The sequence below is a fragment of the Pogoniulus pusillus genome, chromosome 29 (assembly GCF_015220805.1).
Source record: "Pogoniulus pusillus isolate bPogPus1 chromosome 29, bPogPus1.pri, whole genome shotgun sequence".
NCBI classification, from domain to species: Eukaryota; Metazoa; Chordata; class Aves; order Piciformes; family Lybiidae; genus Pogoniulus; species Pogoniulus pusillus.
The window spans coordinates 13,877,807-13,889,993 of NC_087292.1; positions in this window are offsets into that span (position 1 = coordinate 13,877,807).

A 12,187-nucleotide genomic window follows, 5' to 3' on the forward strand; every position below is an offset into this window, starting at 1 on the left:
CAGAAAACCAAGCCATTTAGAACCACAGACTCATAGAATCAGTCAGGGTTGGAAGGAACCACAAGGACCATCTAGTTCCAACCCTCCTGCCATGGTCAGGGACACCCTACCCTAGATCAGGCTGCCCACAGCCCCATCCAGCCTGGCCTTAAACACCTCCATGCATGGGACCTCAACCACCTTCCTGGGCAACCTATTCCAGGCTCTCACCACTCTCATGCTCAACAACTTCCTCCTCATGTCCAGCCTGAACCTACCCACCTCCAGCCTCACTCCATTCCCCCCAGTCCTGTCACTCCCTGGTAGCCTGAAAAGTCCTTCCCCAGCTTTTTTGTAGGCCCCCTTCAGATATTGAAAGGTCACAATAAGGTCACCTTGGAGCCTCCTCTTCTCCCTCCCTGTGAGACTGCACAGGTCAGACAGCTGGAAGCACAACTCTTTCTGTACAAGGCTGGTAGCACAGGTAAGCACTAGGAGCTGTTGAAAGGGACATCCAGCTCATGCTGACTCCTAACAGTAAGAGCAATGATGTATAGTCCAGTGGAGTGGCACTAAGCCAGAGCTGAAAGTGATCCATCTGTTTCACAGGAGAGGAGGACAAGGCAATGCACTTAGAGGAGAGTTTCTGGAGCATGTGTAAACTGTGCTGTTTCAGCTAGCCCTAAAGATCTTGTTAGGGCAAAATCCCAAGTGTTTTGCTGAACTAGTCCCCAGCCAAAACCAGATTTGCAGTAGGGACAGCAAAGTTAGTCAGGAAAGATAAATCTGCTGCTGCAATCATCAGCAAAAGAGAAAAAAACCCAAACAATAACATTTTAATTGCCTGTCTGGGTACTGGCCTGAGTCTTTGATTCTTGAGACTTTCCTACATGGACTTAGAAGAATTGCTTGCCTGTACCCCAGTTTCTCAGCTGTAGGCAGATACAGTGGCACTGCAGATACAGCAGAGACACTGAGATTAAACATTCTCCTAGAGTAGCCCAAAAAAAACCCCACCCAAACCTCACATAACTTCACATGGCATCAGCAGAGGACAGGCATCTTGCATCCACCACAGGGACAAGATGGCAATGGGATCTCCTCACAGGAGTTTCAAAGCACAGCCACATTCTCAGGGAGAGCTCTGGGTGGTCTCCAATGCAGCTTGCACTGGTAATTTGCAATAAAACACCATCTTGGCAACATACCACAAACACCTTCCTACTAAATGAAAGCCCAACTTTGTCCCTGGAGCATACATACTGTTCAACCTGACACAGCTGCTCTGAACACAGGCCAAAGGCCCTGCAGAGGGTGGGAGGTACATGGGAAAACCCTGCAGAAGTGTAGGTGAAACCACCTCCTCATTTTCCCCCAAATCCCTCAGCTTGCAGCCCAGGCATGGCTGCTGCACTGGTGGCTTAACCACAGTACAATTGCTTAATGAGTTCATTCCTAGCAGATCTTCCTTGCCCCACTGAACCCCCTGCACCAGCTGGACTTGGAACTCTCACCCTCTCACCCCATCCCATCCCAAAGGATGGGAACACATCTCTTGTTCAACCACATCCAAAGCCTCCCAAAGCAGAGCTGTATGAAATGACAAGCTTGAGGAACTGCTGCTGGCAACAGGCCCAGGACCCCCATGGAGCTCTAGTTTACGCCCAGGGTTTAACTCTTCTGTTTTACTGCCTGCTATGCCTTAGCACTCAATCACCAACCTCCTCCAATCCATCACCAACCTCCCAAGACATCACTGCATGCGCTGCATGAGAGGGGGTTGATGTTCTACCATGTAACAGTGATGCTCATCCTCAGAAGTCCTTCCCTGGGAAGACCACAGCGCCATCCCAGCCAGCAGTGAATCCCTGACTTCTTGGACAAGTACACACATCCTGTTACCCTGCTCCACAGCTGCAGAAATTAAGGCAAACGATTCCTGTCGTTTACACAAGGTTTTGGTGAATCCATGGCAGATTTCTTTACAAATAGTTGAAAATCCTCCACCAACACCTCCACTGTCTCCAGACAACAAGCTGGAAAGGAGATGGGCTGGGGAATAGCAGGAACTCCACCAGAGGAAAGGAATCCCTGCAGAATTCCTCAGGAATGCAGAAAAAACCTTACCACTCTCCTCAGTATTTTTTCTACTCTCTCAGTGATTACTAATCTTTATGGAGTTTACATTCCATCTATCATTTTTATAACCAGAGATCAAAAAGGGATTACAAGCAGGGGCTGCAAGCTATTCACACAGGGACCCTGTTTATCAAAGCAAAGAGAGCAGCTCTTCTACTTTAACCATTTCTATGGAGGCAGAAACCCTAAAATCTGGGACATGTGCAAAGGTAATTTGCTGTCCTGCAGCAGTAATTCAGGTGGTGCTATTTATATGACTAGAAGCATCTCTAAATACACAGGAGCCACAAAAACCAAGGGCACACCCCAAGCAGATTGTGATTTTTGCACCCAGTTTGCATCTACCTTGTTTGAAAAATGAATATCCACAGTGACATCCCTTCTCCCACACTGCCAGGAGTGTGCTGGGAAGCTGGAAGGGCTCTGACGAAAGCACTTTGTGACTCCAGGACCTCTGTCAGGCATCGTTTAGAAAAGTCACAACGCTGATCTAAATTCATACTAAAGGTCAAATCAACCCCAAGGGAACTTGCCAGGATGAAAGCTCAGCTACGAGAACAGCCCAAATTGACCACAAAGCAATTGGAATCCAGCTCACAGTGCTGGATTTGATGTGTCTCAATCACCAGTGTCTACTCCCTTGGAGGAAAAGGTTAGTTAGCAAGATGTGGCTGCTGCCTCTTAACGGTAACAAACAATGGTGTTTGAAAAGGCTCCTTTGATCCTCAGCAAACATTACAGCCCTGAGATCAGAAATACTGTCGCTTTTGCTTTGGAGCAATGAGTGGTATCATCCTGCTTCCACTTCCCTTCGAGCTGGAAGGTTAAGAGAATAGAATTAAAAGAGTTTAAATGTGTAGGTTTAAGAAGAAAAACAAAATATATGTAAATATTCAGTGGCTGAGGAATCATAGAATCACAGAATCAACCAGGTAGGAAGAGACCTCCAAGCTCATCCAGTCCAACCTAGCACCCAGCCCTATCCAGTCAACTAGACCATGGCACTAAGTGCCTCATCCAGTCTTCTCTTGAACACCTCCAGGGATGGTGACTCAAATTGATTCCATGATACATGGCAACATCTTCTTAAATATCAAGAAGAACAACATCTGCTCTAGCCTAGAAACTTAGAATGAGACCACAGCAACTGAGGAGAGGAAGGGAAGGGAAACTCAGGAGACGTTTTGGTGCAGGAGGGGGTTCCAGGTTACAGCAAAAGGCTGGGCCAGGTTTTTAATGCTTGTAAGGTCACTTTGCTGACTTTCTGGGGAGTGGAGTTTCCCCTAGTATTTGCTCACAGTCCTTTGAAGTATTATATGAATTACACAGTAACCAAGAGTGGGACTTACTGGTGGGAGAGGCCTTTCCCCTGCTTTAAAGACCACTCCCTCTATCCAGATACTTGCATGCGACTTCAGACCAAGCTGGCATCCACTTATTTGCCCTGCCAGGTGTGTTTTTCATCTCCTGCCTAGCTCTTGCCTCTGCTACCATATTGCAGCTCACATCCTCAGCAAATACAGAGCCTATCACCTCTGACAGGCTGGACTGCAGTTTTCCTGCCTATGCACAGCCAGGAGTTGGGCATGAGATTGCAGCTTTCCTGCCTGTGCACAGCCAGGGGATGGGCATGGGACTCCTCTTTTGTGCTCTGCTGTAGGATAAGCCACCCAGCCTAAGCTGCTGTAACATCTGGAAACCAGCATTCAAAAGAAAATCTGAATGTGCACACACAGTTCTTTAGATAAACGGGAGAGGAAGAGTTACATCAAAACAAAACCTGACAGCCCCAGGCTTTAAACAAGAGCTGTCTGCTTGCAGCAAGTGAGGTCAGGGAGATGCTCTGCATCCCAGAAAAGCAATCAGCAACTTCCTGAAGCCGCTCTCAACACGAGCAAGTCTAGGACTAGGGGTGCCTCCCCATAAATCAAACTGTTGTGGGTTTGGGTTCAGCTGATGGCAGCACTCCTGGAGTTGAGATGGGCTGTGCCGGTGCTGGCTGCAACAGGAAATTGCCCCTTTGCTTACAACACACTCTGCAGCAGAGAAGCTGGGGCAGCAGGGCACTCTTGGCACACTCCTGGCTCCCACTCCTGCAGGTATGAGCACCCACTGAAATCACTGCCCCTCCCCACCTTCCCCACAGCCTCTCCTTGCGTTTGCAGTTGAAAGCAAGCCTTGGGGACAATGCAGACAGCTTCGGGAGGCAAAGGTTACAGGTGTGCCCCATGCCCCCTCCTGGGTGAACCAACTTTGGCCCCGGGGTGACAGCTTGACGAATGACATGCCACATCAAGGCTGGCAGCTTCTTTGCCTGGGAGGAGCAGAGAGGTTCACGAGCATTTTTCTCCTCTGAAATCATTCTCCTGCCTGACTGCCATTTCTAGCCCCTGTAACTATTATTTCCCTCCCCGAATAAACAGTTTTAAAGATAAGATGCATGAGGAAAAGATCCCCTCCTTGAGATGAAAAAAGTTGTGGTTTTCCCATCCACCTCCTGGTGTGACAAGGCAGCTGTGGCAAAGGAGACAACTGCCACAGGGCACCTGGCACCACCTACTCAACCTTTTCACAGCTGTACCACGTGGAGAGACAGGACAGATCCTCATCCCATAGGTCACTCCTGTCTCTTCAGAGCACTGTAGGTAGTGGGTATCTGTATTGGTTTATTCCCAGCTCAGACACTGGTTCTTTTTATCTCTGAAATGAAGCCTTAGAACCTTTTCTGGAGGATGGTGAGCACTCTTCACTTCCAGAAGTGGTGGGAATAGAAATGAAAACAGCAGCCATTAACTCCAGTCATTCTCTTACTTCAAAGCAGATAAATGCTCCCTTATTAAAATATAACCCTCCAGAGTCCCTTTCTGCTCTAGATAAAGGCTCTCTGATGTCATCAGGAGACTCCCCAGTGACATCACCCAGACATCTGTTCTTAAGCCCACACTGCAGCTCTATGCTGCAATGCAGTGCAGTGCCACCACAAAACAACTAGTTCACAGCACTACCATGTAGCCCTACAGTTCTCCACCTCATCTGCCTTGCTCAATCAAGAATCTGCTGGAAAAGCCAAGTCCATGTCAAAGAAAATCTTATGGCATATGGAAGATGTAAAACAAGTGAGACTGCCCAAGTCTTTTTTACTGCAGGCAAGTAGAGAAGGCAAGAAACACCAAGGAAGAGCCCAGGCACCCGAAGCTGCAGGCACGGCTCAGCTGGCTGCGTTGCAGCGATGCTGTCAAACGGATGGGAAAGCACTGCCTGCACTGCAGCTCTCCACCACATCCAGGAAGGAGCAAGGCCCATTGGCTTGGCAGTTTCAAGTGACATGTCCAACCATGGCTCATAAATCTCAGCTAACCAGGGCACTTCCTTAGGCCCCCGTATCTTTGTTTAATCACTTTCTCTAGACCCCGCTGACTTTCCAGATCTTGCATGCAATAGCTCAGCAGTTCCTGCAAGTGACAGGAACAAACACCCCATCCCGAGGTACCACCCCCACAGCTTGGGCTGCCTTTGCTCATAGGCAATAAGAGGCATCTGCAACCGCCCTGAAAGCTTTGACAGGGCTGGTTCACAGCAATGCCCACCCCAAGAGCTGGGCTGGACAAAGGTTTACTGTTAGACACGTCTGCCTGTGTGGTTTAACATGCACCATCTACCAGGCTGACAGAGATTGAATGAGTCATCCTTCAGCTGGCCAGGCTCAATCTCGTGGGGATCTTTGACTGTAACTCAAGCTACTTAAATCTGTTCTACATTAGACTCCCGTTGGCCAAAATGCCTTAATTCAAAACGTATGGCGGGGTCTAATCGCACCTTTCAAAGCAGGCTCGGCAAAACCCAAAGGTGCTCAAAAAGCTAATGTGGTGCAAACGACTTTTCATGAAAGGCTTCTAAATACCTAAGCCAAGCAGCCTGCTCTGCTGAGAGAGCAGCAATCTGACTCAAAACACACCTCGGTTAGATCATGTCTCTGTCTGATACTGAATCCGTGGGAAAAAAAAAATTGGGTCTAGCATAAGACAGTAGCAGAGAGTTTAAATTGGCCATGTCTGGGGATGGTTCTTGAAGCTTTCAGTGACCGCCTGCTATTAAAATCCTTGTGCTGTAGATAGTCCAAAATCAACTATAATTTTAGCCTGTGACTCAAGCAGAATGTACAAAAATACTCTGAAAGCAAAACAAAAGATGCTGCATTTTCATTTCTGAGTTACAAACCAGCTGGGACTGGGTTGGGGGAGTTCACCTACAGAAGCAAGGGGTGAGACAGTGGGTTCAAGGAGTTTTAAAGGTGTTGGCCACAGAGCTCCAGAGACAACGTGTCCTATGCACCCTGCCATTTTCCATCATCAGAAGACTCCAGCCTGACATTTAGGCTATTTGCACGGGATAATAGTTTAATCTGTTTGACAATGGAGCTGCCTGGCTGGCAGGGGTGGTGGGGATTAGGTATTAAGATGCATTTTTTATAAATGGGGACAATTAGTCAGAGCTGTCAGGATGGCCTCTCATTAGGACTACCCAGTACTGAAGATGCTCGTAGGAAACCAGATGCCAAAAGCAGCAATTAGCAGACGGGTGATGACTCATTACCAAAGAGCCTCACCGTATGCCTGTGTGGGCACTCAAATATTTGCAAGCAGAAAAAGCCTCATGAAATACACTGTCCTTAATGACACTTTCAGAAAGCATCTGGCATAGATCTCACACTTGTCCCAGTCCTACTGGCTACCCTAACCCGTGCTGAATAGTTACACCAACTTAAGCCCGTTAAAGATGTCATAGCACGGTGTTAACGAGCATCACACTATCGTGTGATGAGCTACTTCTACATGCAAAGGACTCATAGGTAGGCAATAAACAACCACATTTGCCTCCACATTTACTCCTCCCTTGAGTTAATGTGCTTGGAAGGAGTTGTCCCGTGAGCAGCCCTCTTGGCTAAGACACAGCCATACCAGGATGAGGAGAAGTTTTTGGACTGTACTGTTTCTGGACAGTGTCCCCTAGACCAGTTTCTGCATCACAGAATGGTGTAGGTTGAAAGGGACCTCCAGAGATCATCTAGTCCAACCCTGCTGCTAAAGCAGGGTCACCCAGAGCAGGTTGCCCATGAATATGTCCAGGTGAGTTTTGAGAATCTCCAGAGAGGGAAACTCCACAACCTTTTCCAGGCAGCCTGGTCCAGGGCTCTGTCACTCTCAAAGATGTTTTTCCTTAAGTGAAACCTCCTGCGCCCTAGTTTGTACCTGTTGCCTCTTGTCCTGTCACTGAGCACCACTGAAAAGAGTCTGGTCCCATCCTCTTGATCTCCACCCTTTAGATATCTTAATGCATTGATTAGATCCCCTCTCAGTCATCTCTTTCCCAGGCTAAAGATCCCCAGGTCTCTCAGCCTCTCCCAGTAAGAGAGATGCTCCACACCTTCTCTTCAACATCTTCATGGCCTCTCAAGCTGGCATGAATTCCTGTGGGCATCATTCCAGTCAGCTCAAAGACATCACACTTGTCTGAGCACAAGTTAAACTTTCAGAACATTTGAGTAAAACCCAAAACCCACAGATGGTGTGAAAGGGACATTCTCACTCGCCTCCTCACCAAACACTGCAGCAAAACCACAGAAACACATGAAGGGGGTGAAGTCAGCACACGCAGGCTGTCACTGTCTGTCAGCAGCAGAGCAAATGGCCCCTACAATTAAAAGCACAGGCTCTGTCTGGTTTTGGCATCATTCATCTCTAATGGCTGCTGCCATATAACATACAGATGCTGTAGGTGAAGTGAAACCTGGAGCACCACCACAATATATCACTTTTATCCCTGTATCTGAAGTGAAAGGTATGCTCCTGCTGGAATGTGACAATTTAAGTGCTGTTCCTGTCAATCTTGGAAAGCATTTGCAGGCAAATGGAGCTGCCCAAACGACTTGACTGCATTTGAAAAATTATGAGCAATAAAAATAGTGTTAGATGATGAGCAGAGGAGACAGGTGACACTGAAACAAATTAGCATGTAAAGTCCTGGGGACGTCTCTCTGTCTCCTCAGCCCACAAGAAGCTGATCTTGGTAATATTTTGATGTATGTGGATTTGATTCAGGAGAGCAGAGGCAGGTAAAAACAGGAGGGAAAAAAAAAGGAGTGGTGTCTGAGCATTTCTGTGTCTAAACAGTGGGAAGGGAACAGTTTTTAGACAGGAGAATCTGATCCCCAGGGGACTTCCCTGGTGGGTGATGTGCAGAGCTTCTCCCCTACAGCTGCGGTAGCAGGTAAGTGACTTTCCCTTCTCTCACCACTGCCCTGATCAGCCTGGGTGATGCAGGCAGCAGAGAGCACACTGTGTTCACAGCCCTGTACCCTCCCATCCATACACACCCTTTTTCCATGTGGGAAGCCCGAGGGAGGCCAAACAAAGGGATTTTTCACATTTCCTGTGCTGTGAGCAGTACAGCTGTAAACAGGACCAAACCAGGAGCCAGCCTCTCTCTCCACTCCGACACCGCTACTACAGAGGCACTGCCTGTGCCAGGGCAGTTGCGTGTCCTTTATCTCTGCAAACAGTGTCCTCAGCTCCCCATTCAGCCTGAACCGTCCAACACAGGCTTTAGTTAATCATACACAGCCACAACACAGCCCTCTTTGTCAGAGCCCTGCAAGTGTAGGAGACGATTGAGGCAACGGGTGGGCATCGCTGGACATGATGACACTAACGAGGGTCAAACACTCCTTGTTTCCTTTGCATTAGTCACATGGAGCCTGTGTAAGGCAGCGGAAAGCCTGCGTCTGCCCACGGCCGCGCACTGACCGGGAAGCGCCCAAAGCAGGGTCCCTCGTGATGCTGGGGCTGGTTTCCAGACATGGGCATAGTGCTGTGTGGATGAGCACGGGGTGGCTACAGAGCTCTTCCCCAGCAAGGGACACCCATACATGGCACCAGGAGGCTGGGAGAAGGCTGCTGGCCATCAAGTCACTGCCGGTACATTTGTCTTGGAGGGTAACTTAATGGGAGTGGCTATCACTGGCTGGCCTTTGGCCACACAAAAGTCTATGTCTGTGTCCAGCAGTAACCCTCCAATGTAGAGGAGATGGAACAGTTTGGATTCAGAGAATCACAGAAACATCCAGGTTAGAAAAGCCCTTCAGGATCACCAAGTCCAACCTATAACCCTAGTCTTCAATATTCACCTTAAACCATAGCCCTAAGCACCACATCCAAACCACCCTCAAACACATCCAGGGTTGGGGACTCCACCACCTTCCTGAGCAGCTCATTCCAGTGCCTGACCACTCTCTCTGTGAAAAACTTTTTCCTAATGTCCAATCTAAACCTACCCAGTCTCAGTCTGGGGCCATTCCCCCTTTTTCTGTCTCCAATTACCTGTGAGAAGAGCCCAGCAGCAGCCTCTCCACAATGTCCCCTTGTAGACAGCATCCTTTCAGCCTCCTCTTTCTCAAACTAACCACCCCCAGCTCCTTCAGTTGCTCCTCACAAGATTTACACTCCAGGCCCTTCCCCAGCTTTGTTGCCCTCCTCTGGATCCGCTCCAGCACCTCCACATCTCTCTTGTGTTGTGGTGCTTCAAACTGCACACAATACTCGAGGTGTGGCCTCACCAGAGATGAGTACAAGGGGGATTCTTACCACAAGCTGTCATGCACATGGCACTGCTATTTCATCCCTCACTTTCCTGCTGCATGCATGGCCTCTTCGCTTTTGGGATGGGGCTTGAACACTTCAGTAACCTAAATCAGGGTTTGACGTCAACTCCATCAACCTCCTTGTGTCCAACATCATCACATTTCAGCTATTTGTCTCAGTCTCTGCTTGGAGACAGTGATTTGGTCAAGCAGCAGTTTCTAGAAGCCTCTTTGTTGGAACTGAACCTCAAACCAGTTAAAAATGCTCCGCAGATACACCTCACACCCACTCGCGTTCTACCACAAAGCTTACAGGAAAAGGCAAAGTCCTGGTCGTCTGAGGTAAGCCCCAAGTGGACATGCTGACCCTAAAGTTGTGCTCCCTACACTCCCTTAACGGTGTTTTCAACATCAAAAAGTGGGAATGACCTTGTTGGTGTGGGTTGGTAAATGGCCACAAACTGCCCCGGGTGGGCTGACCTACTGTTGTCCCAGGACCTACAACAGCCAGAAGAAATGTGCGTGGGCAGAATTCCCCAGTCCACCACTGGCCTCAAAAATCAGATAATATCATGGGAAAACACAGGGATGACCCCCAGGGGAAGCAATCCTGTATACCCAGCAGCCTTCTCGAGAGCAAAGATGCCATTAGTTTCTGTGGCTGCAGTAAGTGCCTACTTGTTTGAGAGCTGGTGGACCAAAACCACCGCCTAGATCTGAGCAATTAAAAGATAAACAAGTATATGCCAGCAGCCAACTGTTTAATTATCAAGGGTATTAAGCACAGCATGCAACTAATAGAAAAGCTTTAGATTTTGAGAACAAGCTATTCTCTCTGCTCTGTTTATTGGAAAGAATCAGAGAACAGAAAGGGATGGGAGTGTGATTCATTCCCCTTGGCATCACCCGCACGCTGCGGGCTGCCATGGAAATGCCACAGGTCTGGGGACGTGCTCCTTGGTGGGCTGGGTAGGTTTGTCCTACCCTGTTATCACAGTTGGCTTCCTTGACCCCACTGATTGGCAGAGAGGAGCTTTTGGTGGTCTGGAAGAGGCCAGTGCTGAGCACCGCTGTTTCTGCAGGATCTCACACTCCTCTGGCACTGGATCCTCTCCAGGGAGATAACGCTGTCACTGAGTGATGAGCCCACGAGGAGGGCTGACACAGCATTTCTTTTCAAATGTAAACAGTTGTTCATGGCCCAAGAAACTATTTCGCCCTGCCTCGACAAGCTCTCCTCTCCCTGAGCCTTGTTTAAGAATCTCAATTTAATTTTCACTAAGTTAATGAGCTCTGGTGGGATTTATCTGCCTTTTGCTTTCTGGGTGCACTTCAAGTTTTTCCTTCCAGCCTTCATGAGTAGAAATGTATTTGGTTTATTTTTTTTCCCCAAAAAAAATGCCAACAGAAAAAGGAAGCTGGAAGGAAAAGATCTGATATTGCAAGACATGATAAAATCACAGGAGCTGGTAGAACTGGCAGGCTGCCCTCTCCTCCTCCATCCCTGGCCTGTGTCCCTTTGTGAATTGGCCTTTGTTTGCTACAGATTCACTCTAGCGGTTTCTCACACCAGAAATTAAGCCCTATTTTATCCAAACCTGGCCCAGAGGGCCTTTGGCTCCTAGCCAGAACATACAGAGCGTTTCTTTTTCTTTGCTATTCCTTTCTCTGTCTCTCTGCCTCCAGGATCCTGTTGTTCCTGGGTTTTACTGATTAAAAAAGTCCTGGGTGTTACTGATGAAAGAAATCACTTGCATAGTGGTACATTTGTTTTGTACTGCCTTTGGGGTCATAAGGAAATACAAATTATTTTGGATATAAAGGGAGCTGGGAGAAAGCTGAGGAGAAAGGGGGACGTTGCTGAGCATTCCTTTGGCAGTGACATGCAGGCTCTGATATTAGCCTGGTGATGGAAATGGGATAAAATGAGATGTGCTGTGGTGTGGGTGAGGGCTGAGATGGCTGAGGGAACACTCTGCTGTCAGTAGAGCCATGCCAAAGGACGTGCTGCCAGTGTGGTGGGACATGGGGTCGTGTCCCAGCTGCTGCTGGGCTGCACGCAGGCAGCAGGCCTGGGAACAGGCTGGGCTGTGTTCCCTGAGCCACCACAACACTCTGCCATCGAAGTGGCATGGCTTTGAAACTGGAGTGAAAATAGCACCCAACGAGCTGGGCTCAGCACAAGCTTTGCATTCCAGAAGGGAGAGAGATACCTGACACGGGACAGTCACTGCAGACCACCTGTGCCACCTGCAGTTTGCCTATATCTGGCACATATCTGCAGCCACTCTGGACCAGATTTCTTGTCCTACCTAGATGTGTCCACGCTGCAAGCTGCTTCCCACAGGGCTGTTCCTCTCCTGTGGCACAAGTTTGACTTTACTTGCCATCAGCTTCTAGGCTGCTGCTGCACACCAACACCTTCCCAGAGGC